Source organism: Oncorhynchus kisutch, unplaced genomic scaffold (assembly GCF_002021735.2).
Source record: "Oncorhynchus kisutch isolate 150728-3 unplaced genomic scaffold, Okis_V2 scaffold695, whole genome shotgun sequence".
NCBI classification, from domain to species: Eukaryota; Metazoa; Chordata; class Actinopteri; order Salmoniformes; family Salmonidae; genus Oncorhynchus; species Oncorhynchus kisutch.
This window is the reverse complement of record NW_022262640.1, coordinates 1-12,199: the sequence shown is the minus strand read 5'-3', so window position 1 is coordinate 12,199 and position 12,199 is coordinate 1.

The following is a 12,199-nucleotide window of genomic DNA, read 5'->3' as shown; positions in this document are numbered from 1 at the left end:
CTATTCTAATGGTATTGTAGTCTAATCAGTCTACTCTGGGCCCTATTCTAATGGTATTGTATCAGGACAGTCTACTCTGGGCCCTATTCTAATGGTATTGTATCATGACAGTCTACTCTGGGCCCTATTCTAATGGTATTGTATCATGACAGTCTACTCTGGGCCCTATTCTAATGGTATTGTAGTCTACTCAGTCTACTCTGGGCCCTATTCTAATGGTATTGTATCAGGACTGTCTACACTGGGCCCTATTCTAATGGTATTGTATCATGACTGTCTACACTGGGCCCTATTCTAATGGTATTGTAGTCTACTCAGTCTACTCTGGGCCCTATTCTAATGGTATTGTATCAGGACAGTCTACTCTGGGCCCTATTCTAATGGTATTGTATCATGACAGTCTACTCTGGGCCCTATTCTAATGGTATTGTATCATGACAGTCTACTCTGGGCCCTATTCTAATGGTATTGCAGTCTCCTCAGTCTACTCTGGGCCCTATTCTAATGGTGTTGTATCATGACAGTCTACTCTGGGCCCTATTCTAATGGTGTTGTATCATGACTGTCTACACTGGGCCCTATTCTAATAGTATTGTATCATTACTGTCTACACTGGGCCCTATTCTAATGGTATTGTATCATGACAGTCTACTCTGGGCCCTATTCTAATGGTATTGTAGTCTACTCAGTCTACTCTGGGCCCTATTCTAATGGTATTGTAGTCTACTCAGTCTACTCTGGGCCCTATTCTAATGGTATTGTAGTCTACTCAGTCTACTCTGGGCCCTATTCTAATGGTATTGTAGTCTACTCAGTCTACTCTGGGCCCTATTCTAATGGTATTGTATCATGACAGTCTAATCTGGGCCCTAAACTAATGGTATTGTATCATGACTGTCTACACTGGGCCCTATTCTAATGGTATTGTATCATGACTGTCTACACTGGGCCCTATTCTAATGGTATTGTAGTCTACTCAGTCTACTCTGGGCCCTATTCTAATGGTATTGTATCAGGACAGTCTACTCTGGGCCCTATTCTAATGGTATTGTATCATGACAGTCTACTCTGGGCCCTATTCTAATGGTATTGTATCATGACAGTCTACTCTGGGCCCTATTCTAATGGTATTGTAGTCTACTCAGTCTACTCTGGGCCCTATTCTAATGGTATTGTATCAGGACTGTCTACACTGGGCCCTATTCTAATGGTATTGTATCATGACTGTCTACACTGGGCCCTATTCTAATGGTATTGTATCATGACTGTCTACACTGGGCCCTATTCTAATGGTATTGTAGTCTACTCAGTCTACTCTGGGCCCTATTCTAATGGTATTGTATCAGGACAGTCTACTCTGGGCCCTATTCTAATGGTATTGTATCATGACAGTCTACTCTGGGCCCTATTCTAATGGTATTGTATCATGACAGTCTACTCTGGGCCCTATTCACAAGGTTTTGTATCATGACATCTACTAAGGGCCCTATTCTAATGGTATTGTATCATGACAGTCTACTCTGGGCCCTATTCTAATGGTATTGTATCATGACAGTCTACTCTGGGCCCTATTCTAATGGTATTGTAGTCTCCTCAGTCTACTCTGGGCCCTATTCTAATGGTGTTGTATCATGCCAGTCTACTCTGGGCCCTATTCTAATGGTGTTGTATCATGACTGTCTACACTGGGCCCTATTCTAATAGTATTGTATCATGACTGTCTACACTGGGCCCTATTCTAATGGTATTGTATCATGACAGTCTACTCTGGGCCCTATTCTAATGGTATTGTAGTCTCCTCAGTCTACTCTGGGCCCTATTCTAATGGTGTTGTATCATGCCAGTCTACTCTGGGCCCTATTCTAATGGTGTTGTATCATGACTGTCTACACTGGGCCCTATTCTAATAGTATTGTATCATGACTGTCTACACTGGGCCCTATTCTAATGGTATTGTATCATGACAGTCTACTCTGGGCCCTATTCTAATGGTATTGTAGTCTACTCAGTCTACTCTGGGCCCTATTCTAATGGTATTGTAGTCTACTCAGTCTACTCTGGGCCCTATTCTAATGGTATTGTATCATGACAGTCTAATCTGGGCCCTATTCTAATGGTATTGTATCATGACTGTCTACACTGGGCCCTATTCTAATGGTATTGTAGTCTACTCAGTCTACTCTGGGCCCTATTCTAATGGTATTGTATCATGACTGTCTACACTGGGCCCTATTTTAATGGTATTGTATCATGACTGTCTACACTGGGCCCTATTCTAATGGTATTGTAGTCTACTCAGTCTACTCTGGGCCCTATTCTAATGGTTTTGTATCAGGACAGTCTACTCTGGGCCCTATTCTAATGGTATTGTATCATGACAGTCTACTCTGGGCCCTATTCACAAGGTAATGTATCATGACATCTACTCTGGGCCCTATTCTAATGGTGTTGTATCATGACAGTCTACTCTGGGCCCTATTCTAATGGTGTTGTATCATGACTGTCTACACTGGGCCCTATTCTAATAGTATTGTATCATTACTGTCTACACTGGGCCCTATTCTAATGGTATTGTATCATGACAGTCTACTCTGGGCCCTATTCTAATGGTATTGTAGTCTACTCAGTCTACTCTGGGCCCTATTCTAATGGTATTGTAGTCTACTCAGTCTACTCTGGGCCCTATTCTAATGGTATTGTATCATGACAGTCTAATCTGGGCCCTATTCTAATGGTATTGTATCATGACTGTCTACAGTGGGCCCTATTCTAATGGTATTGTATCATGACTGTCTACACTGGGCCCTATTCTAATGGTATTGTAGTCTACTCAGTCTACTCTGGGCCCTATTCTAATGGTATTGTATCAGGACAGTCTACTCTGGGCCCTATTCTAATGGTATTGTATCATGACAGTCTACTCTGGGCCCTATTCTAATGGTATTGTATCATGACAGTCTACTCTGGGCCCTATTCTAATGGTATTGTAGTCTACTCAGTCTACTCTGGGCCCTATTCTAATGGTATTGTATCAGGAATGTCTACACTGGGCCCTATTCTAATGGTATTGTATCATGACTGTCTACACTGGGCCCTATTCTAATGGTATTGTAGTCTACTCAGTCTACTCTGGGCCCTATTCTAATGGTATTGTATCATGACAGTCTACTCTGGGCCCTATTCTAATGGTATTGTATCATGACTGTCTACACTGGGCCCTATTCTAATGGTATTGTAGTCTAATCAGTCTACTCTGGGCCCTATTCTAATGGTATTGTATCAGGACAGTCTACTCTGGGCCCTATTCTAATGGTATTGTATCATGACAGTCTACTCTGGGCCCTATTCTAATGGTATTGTATCATGACAGTCTACTCTGGGCCCTATTCTAATGGTATTGTAGTCTACTCAGTCTACTCTGGGCCCTATTCTAATGGTATTGTATCAGGACTGTCTACACTGGGCCCTATTCTAATGGTATTGTATCATGACTGTCTACACTGGGCCCTATTCTAATGGTATTGTAGTCTACTCAGTCTACTCTGGGCCCTATTCTAATGGTATTGTATCAGGACAGTCTACTCTGGGCCCTATTCTAATGGTATTGTATCATGACAGTCTACTCTGGGCCCTATTCTAATGGTATTGTATCATGACAGTCTACTCTGGGCCCTATTCTAATGGTATTGCAGTCTCCTCAGTCTACTCTGGGCCCTATTCTAATGGTGTTGTATCATGACAGTCTACTCTGGGCCCTATTCTAATGGTGTTGTATCATGACTGTCTACACTGGGCCCTATTCTAATAGTATTGTATCATTACTGTCTACACTGGGCCCTATTCTAATGGTATTGTATCATGACAGTCTACTCTGGGCCCTATTCTAATGGTATTGTAGTCTACTCAGTCTACTCTGGGCCCTATTCTAATGGTATTGTAGTCTACTCAGTCTACTCTGGGCCCTATTCTAATGGTATTGTAGTCTACTCAGTCTACTCTGGGCCCTATTCTAATGGTATTGTAGTCTACTCAGTCTACTCTGGGCCCTATTCTAATGGTATTGTATCATGACAGTCTAATCTGGGCCCTATACTAATGGTATTGTATCATGACTGTCTACACTGGGCCCTATTCTAATGGTATTGTATCATGACTGTCTACACTGGGCCCTATTCTAATGGTATTGTAGTCTACTCAGTCTACTCTGGGCCCTATTCTAATGGTATTGTATCAGGACAGTCTACTCTGGGCCCTATTCTAATGGTATTGTATCATGACAGTCTACTCTGGGCCCTATTCTAATGGTATTGTATCATGACAGTCTACTCTGGGCCCTATTCTAATGGTATTGTAGTCTACTCAGTCTACTCTGGGCCCTATTCTAATGGTATTGTATCAGGACTGTCTACACTGGGCCCTATTCTAATGGTATTGTATCATGACTGTCTACACTGGGCCCTATTCTAATGGTATTGTATCATGACTGTCTACACTGGGCCCTATTCTAATGGTATTGTAGTCTACTCAGTCTACTCTGGGCCCTATTCTAATGGTATTGTATCAGGACAGTCTACTCTGGGCCCTATTCTAATGGTATTGTATCATGACAGTCTACTCTGGGCCCTATTCTAATGGTATTGTATCATGACAGTCTACTCTGGGCCCTATTCACAAGGTTTTGTATCATGACATCTACTAAGGGCCCTATTCTAATGGTATTGTATCATGACAGTCTACTCTGGGCCCTATTCTAATGGTATTGTATCATGGCAGTCTACTCTGGGCCCTATTCACATGGTATTGTATCATGACTGTCTAATCTGGGCCCTATTCTAATGGTATTGTATCATGACAGTCTACTCTGGGCCCTATTCTAATGGTATTGTAGTCTCCTCAGTCTACTCTGGGCCCTATTATAATGGTGTTGTATCATGCCAGTCTACTCTGGGCCCTATTCTAATGGTGTTGTATCATGACTGTCTACACTGGGCCCTATTCTAATAGTATTGTATCATGACAGTCTACACTGGGCCCTATTCTAATGGTATTGTATCATGACAGTCTACTCTGGGCCCTATTCTAATGGTATTGTAGTCTACTCAGTCTACTCTGGGCCCTATTCTAATGGTATTGTAGTCTACTCAGTCTACTCTGGGCCCTATTCTAATGGTATTGTATCATGACAGTCTAATCTGGGCCCTATTCTAATGGTATTGTATCATGACTGTCTACAGTGGGCCCTATTCTAATGGTATTGTATCATGACTGTCTACACTGGGCCCTATTCTAATGGTATTGTAGTCTACTCAGTCTACTCTGGGCCCTATTCTAATGGTATTGTATCAGGACAGTCTACTCTGGGCCCTATTCTAATGGTATTGTATCATGACAGTCTACTCTGGGCCCTATTCTAATGGTATTGTATCATGACAGTCTACTCTGGGCCCTATTCTAATGGTATTGTAGTCTACTCAGTCTACTCTGGGCCCTATTCTAATGGTATTGTATCAGGAATGTCTACACTGGGCCCTATTCTAATGGTATTGTATCATGACTGTCTACACTGGGCCCTATTCTAATGGTATTGTAGTCTACTCAGTCTACTCTGGGCCCTATTCTAATGGTATTGTATCATGACAGTCTACTCTGGGCCCTATTCTAATGGTATTGTATCATGACTGTCTACACTGGGCCCTATTCTAATGGTATTGTAGTCTACTCAGTCTACTCTGGGCCCTATTCTAATGGTATTGTATCAGGACAGTCTACTCTGGGCCCTATTCTAATGGTATTGTATCATGACAGTCTACTCTGGGCCCTATTCTAATGGTATTGTATCATGACAGTCTACTCTGGGCCCTATTCTAATGGTATTGTAGTCTACTCAGTCTACTCTGGGCCCTATTCTAATGGTATTGTATCAGGACTGTCTACACTGGGCCCTATTCTAATGGTATTGTATCATGACTGTCTACACTGGGCCCTATTCTAATGGTATTGTAGTCTACTCAGTCTACTCTGGGCCCTATTCTAATGGTATTGTATCAGGACAGTCTACTCTGGGCCCTATTCTAATGGTATTGTATCATGACAGTCTACTCTGGGCCCTATTCTAATGGTATTGCAGTCTCCTCAGTCTACTCTGGGCCCTATTCTAATGGTGTTGTATCATGACAGTCTACTCTGGGCCCTATTCTAATGGTGTTGTATCATGACTGTCTACACTGGGCCCTATTCTAATAGTATTGTATCATTACTGTCTACACTGGGCCCTATTCTAATGGTATTGTATCATGACAGTCTACTCTGGGCCCTATTCTAATGGTATTGTAGTCTACTCAGTCTACTCTGGGCCCTATTCTAATGGTATTGTAGTCTACTCAGTCTACTCTGGGCCCTATTCTAATGGTATTGTAGTCTACTCAGTCTACTCTGGGCCCTATTCTAATGGTATTGTATCATGACAGTCTAATCTGGGCCCTATACTAATGGTATTGTATCATGACTGTCTACACTGGGCCCTATTCTAATGGTATTGTATCATGACTGTCTACACTGGGCCCTATTCTAATGGTATTGTAGTCTACTCAGTCTACTCTGGGCCCTATTCTAATGGTATTGTATCAGGACAGTCTACTCTGGATCCTATTCTAATGGTATTGTATCATGACAGTCTACTCTGGGCCCTATTCTAATGGTATTGTATCATGACAGTCTACTCTGGGCCCTATTCTAATGGTATTGTAGTCTACTCAGTCTACTCTGGGCCCTATTCTAATGGTATTGTATCAGGACTGTCTACACTGGGCCCTATTCTAATGGTATTGTATCATGACTGTCTACACTGGGCCCTATTCTAATGGTATTGTATCATGACTGTCTACACTGGGCCCTATTCTAATGGTATTGTAGTCTACTCAGTCTACTCTGGGCCCTATTCTAATGGTATTGTATCAGGACAGTCTACTCTGGGCCCTATTCTAATGGTATTGTATCATGACAGTCTACTCTGGGCCCTATTCTAATGGTATTGTATCATGACAGTCTACTCTGGGCCCTATTCACAAGGTTTTGTATCATGACATCTACTAAGGGCCCTATTCTAATGGTATTGTATCATGACAGTCTACTCTGGGCCCTATTCTAATGGTATTGTATCATGGCAGTCTACTCTGGGCCCTATTCACATGGTATTGTATCATGACTGTCTAATCTGGGCCCTATTCTAATGGTATTGTATCATGACAGTCTACTCTGGGCCCTATTCTAATGGTATTGTAGTCTCCTCAGTCTACTCTGGGCCCTATTCTAATGGTGTTGTATCATGCCAGTCTACTCTGGGCCCTATTCTAATGGTGTTGTATCATGACTGTCTACACTGGGCCCTATTCTAATAGTATTGTATCATGACTGTCTACACTGGGCCCTATTCTAATGGTATTGTATCATGACAGTCTACTCTGGGCCCTATTCTAATGGTATTGTAGTCTACTCAGTCTACTCTGGGCCCTATTCTAATGGTATTGTAGTCTACTCAGTCTACTCTGGGCCCTATTCTAATGGTATTGTATCATGACAGTCTAATCTGGGCCCTATTCTAATGGTATTGTATCATGACTGTCTACAGTGGGCCCTATTCTAATGGTATTGTATCATGACTGTCTACACTGGGCCCTATTCTAATGGTATTGTAGTCTACTCAGTCTACTCTGGGCCCTATTCTAATGGTATTGTATCAGGACAGTCTACTCTGGGCCCTATTCTAATGGTATTGTATCATGACAGTCTACTCTGGGCCCTATTCTAATGGTATTGTATCATGACAGTCTACTCTGGGCCCTATTCTAATGGTATTGTAGTCTACTCAGTCTACTCTGGGCCCTATTCTAATGGTATTGTATCAGGAATGTCTACACTGGGCCCTATTCTAATGGTATTGTATCATGACTGTCTACACTGGGCCCTATTCTAATGGTATTGTAGTCTACTCAGTCTACTCTGGGCCCTATTCTAATGGTATTGTATCATGACAGTCTACTCTGGGCCCTATTCTAATGGTATTGTATCATGACTGTCTACACTGGGCCCTATTCTAATGGTATTGTAGTCTACTCAGTCTACTCTGGGCCCTATTCTAATGGTATTGTATCAGGACAGTCTACTCTGGGCCCTATTCTAATGGTATTGTATCATGACAGTCTACTCTGGGCCCTATTCTAATGGTATTGTATCATGACAGTCTACTCTGGGCCCTATTCTAATGGTATTGTAGTCTACTCAGTCTACTCTGGGCCCTATTCTAATGGTATTGTATCAGGACTGTCTACACTGGGCCCTATTCTAATGGTATTGTATCATGACTGTCTACACTGGGCCCTATTCTAATGGTATTGTAGTCTACTCAGTCTACTCTGGGCCCTATTCTAAAGGTATTGTATCAGGACAGTCTACTCTGGGCCCTATTCTAATGGTATTGTATCATGACAGTCTACTCTGGGCCCTATTCTAATGGTATTGTATCATGACAGTCTACTCTGGGCCCTATTCTAATGGTATTGCAGTCTCCTCAGTCTACTCTGGGCCCTATTCTAATGGTGTTGTATCATGACAGTCTACTCTGGGCCCTATTCTAATGGTGTTGTATCATGACTGTCTACACTGGGCCCTATTCTAATAGTATTGTATCATTACTGTCTACACTGGGCCCTATTCTAATGGTATTGTATCATGACAGTCTACTCTGGGCCCTATTCTAATGGTATTGTAGTCTACTCAGTCTACTCTGGGCCCTATTCTAATGGTATTGTAGTCTACTCAGTCTACTCTGGGCCCTATTCTAATGGTATTGTAGTCTACTCAGTCTACTCTGGGCCCTATTCTAATGGTATTGTATCATGACAGTCTAATCTGGGCCCTATACTAATGGTATTGTATCATGACTGTCTACACTGGGCCCTATTCTAATGGTATTGTATCATGACTGTCTACACTGGGCCCTATTCTAATGGTATTGTAGTCTACTCAGTCTACTCTGGGCCCTATTCTAATGGTATTGTATCATGACAGTCTACTCTGGGCCCTATTCTAATGGTATTGTATCATGACAGTCTACTCTGGGCCCTATTCTAATGGTATTGTAGTCTACTCAGTCTACTCTGGGCCCTATTCTAATGGTATTGTATCAGGACTGTCTACACTGGGCCCTATTCTAATGGTATTGTATCATGACTGTCTACACTGGGCCCTATTCTAATGGTATTGTATCATGACTGTCTACACTGGGCCCTATTCTAATGGTATTGTAGTCTACTCAGTCTACTCTGGGCCCTATTCTAATGGTATTGTATCAGGACAGTCTACTCTGGGCCCTATTCTAATGGTATTGTATCATGACAGTCTACTCTGGGCCCTATTCTAATGGTATTGTATCATGACAGTCTACTCTGGGCCCTATTCACAAGGTAATGTATAATGACATCTACTCTGGGCCCTATTCTAATGGTATTGTATCATGACAGTCTACTCTGGGCCCTATTCTAATGGTATTGTATCATGGCAGTCTACTCTGGGCCCTATTCACATGGTATTGTATCATGACTGTCTAATCTGGGCCCTATTCTAATGGTATTGTATCATGACAGTCTACTCTGGGCCCTATTCTAATGGTATTGTAGTCTCCTCAGTCTACTCTGGGCCCTATTCTAATGGTGTTGTATCATGCCAGTCTACTCTGGGCCCTATTCTAATGGTGTTGTATCATGACTGTCTACACTGGGCCCTATTCTAATAGTATTGTATCATGACTGTCTACACTGGGCCCTATTCTAATGGTATTGTATCATGACAGTCTACTCTGGGCCCTATTCTAATGGTATTGTAGTCTACTCAGTCTACTCTGGGCCCTATTCTAATGGTATTGTAGTCTACTCAGTCTACTCTGGGCCCTATTCTAATGGTATTGTATCATGACAGTCTAATCTGGGCCCTATTCTAATGGTATTGTATCATGACTGTCTACACTGGGCCCTATTCTAATGGTATTGTATCATGACTGTCTACACTGGGCCCTATTCTAATGGTATTGTAGTCTACTCAGTCTACTCTGGGCCCTATTCTAATGGTATTGTATCATGACAGTCTACTCTGGGCCCTATTCTAATGGTATTGTATCATGACAGTCTACTCTGGGCCCTATTCTAATGGTATTGTATCATGACAGTCTACTCTGGGCCCTATTCTAATGATATTGTAGTCTACTCTATAGAACTATCTGTTGAATGACAACTGCTGTACCAAATTTGTTGTGCAGCTATACAACCTGAGTGTGTTTGAGGCCTAACAGAGAGAGAGAGAGACAGAGAGAGAAACAGAGACAGAGAGAGAGAGAGAGAGACAGAGAGAGAGAGAGAGAGAGAGAGAGAAAGAAAGAAAGACAGAGAGAGAGACAGAGAGAAAGAGAGAGAGAGAGAGAGAGAGAGAGAGAGAGAGAGAGAGAGAGAGAGAGAGAGAGAGAGAGAGAGAGAGAGAGAGAGAGAGAGAGAGAGAGAGGAGAGAGAGAGAGAGAGAGAGAGAGAGAGAGAGAGAAAGAGAAAGAGAAAGAGAAAGAGAAAGAGAAAGAGAAAGAGAAAGAGAAAGAGAAAGAGAAAGAGGAAGAGAAAGAGAAAGAGAGAGAGAGGATTGTTCCATTTCATTTGATCAGGTAGGTTCCATTTCATTTGATCAGGTAGATTCCATTTCATTTGATCAGGTAGGTTCCATTTAATCTGAACAGGCCCCTCCATGTTGTTGGAGTTTGGCCACTAGGATGAGGTCTTAGCCTTGATGAAGCAGGCTGTTAGGTGCAAGGTGCAGGACCCTCAGTGATAACCTACTGACTGTACATTAAAGACCTCGCCACTGGAATTGACTCCTACATCTTGATGTATTGGCCTGTGTCAGAGAAGACTAATGTCTATACTCTACATGACCACCCTCTCTCTCTGTCTCTCTCTCTATCTCTCTTTCTGTCTGTCTGTCTGTCTGTCTCTCTCTCTCTCTCTCTCTCTGTCTCTCTCTGTCTGTCTCTCTCAGTCTGTCTCTCTCTCTGTCTGTCTGTCTCTCTCTCTGTCTGTCTGTCTCTCTCTCTCTTTCTGTCTCTCTCTCTCTCTCTGTCTCTGTCTCTCTCTCTCTCTGTCTCTCGCGCTCTGTCTCTCTCTCTCTCTGTCTCTCTCTCTCTCTCTCTCTCTCTGTCTCTCTCTCTGTCTCTCTCTCTGTCTCTGTCTCTCTCTCTACTCTCTCTGTCTCTCTCTCTCTCTCTCTGTCTCTCTCTAGGGTTCAACCTGGTCCTACTCCTCCTCACCAATTCAATCACCAGCACCTCACATCCATCACAGGATGGGGCCCGTAGGGAATCCTATCCCCTAGATAGTGCACTACTGTTGACCAGGGCCCGTAGGGAAACCTCCTCTCCTCCCCACCTCCCCACCTCTCCCCTTAGCAGATGATCAAAAGGAGCCTGTGAGACTCCTCCAGGGAGGTGCAGGACTCTGTGGGACTCCTCCAAGGAGGTGCAGGACTCTGTGGGACTCCTCCAGGGAGGTGCAGGACTCTGTGGGACTCCTCCAGGGAGGTGCAGGACTCTGTGAGACTCCTCCAGGGAGGTGCAGGACTCTGTGAGACTCCTTCAGGGAGGTGAAGGACTCTGTGAGACTCCTTCAGGGAGGTGCAGGACTCTGTGGGAGAGAGGTGCAGGACTCTGTGAGACTCCTTCAGGGAGGTGCAGGACTCTATGAGACTCCTTCAGGGAGGTGCAGGACTCTCTACTCTGCTCCTTGATTTATCAGCTAGTAGGATAATGAGCCCAGGGCTGGAGCCTGCCCTGATCACTGATCACCACTCCCAGGGTCAATGCAGTGAAGGAGAGAGGGAGGGGGAAGGAAAAGGGGAGGGAGGGGGGAGAAAGAGAAAGAGAAAGAGGGAGGGAGAGAGAGGGAAGGGGGAGAGATGGAGGGGGAGAGAGAGAGGGAAGGGGGAGAGATGGAGGGGAGAGAGAGGAGGGGGGAGAGAGAGAGGGAGGGGGAGAGATGGAGGGGGAGAGAGAGGGGGAGGGGAGAGATGGAGGGGGAGAGAGAGGGAGGGGGGAGAGAGAGATGGAGGGGGAGAGAGAGGGAGGGGGGAGAGAGAGATGGAGGGGGAGAGAGAGGGAGGGGGGAGAGAGAGA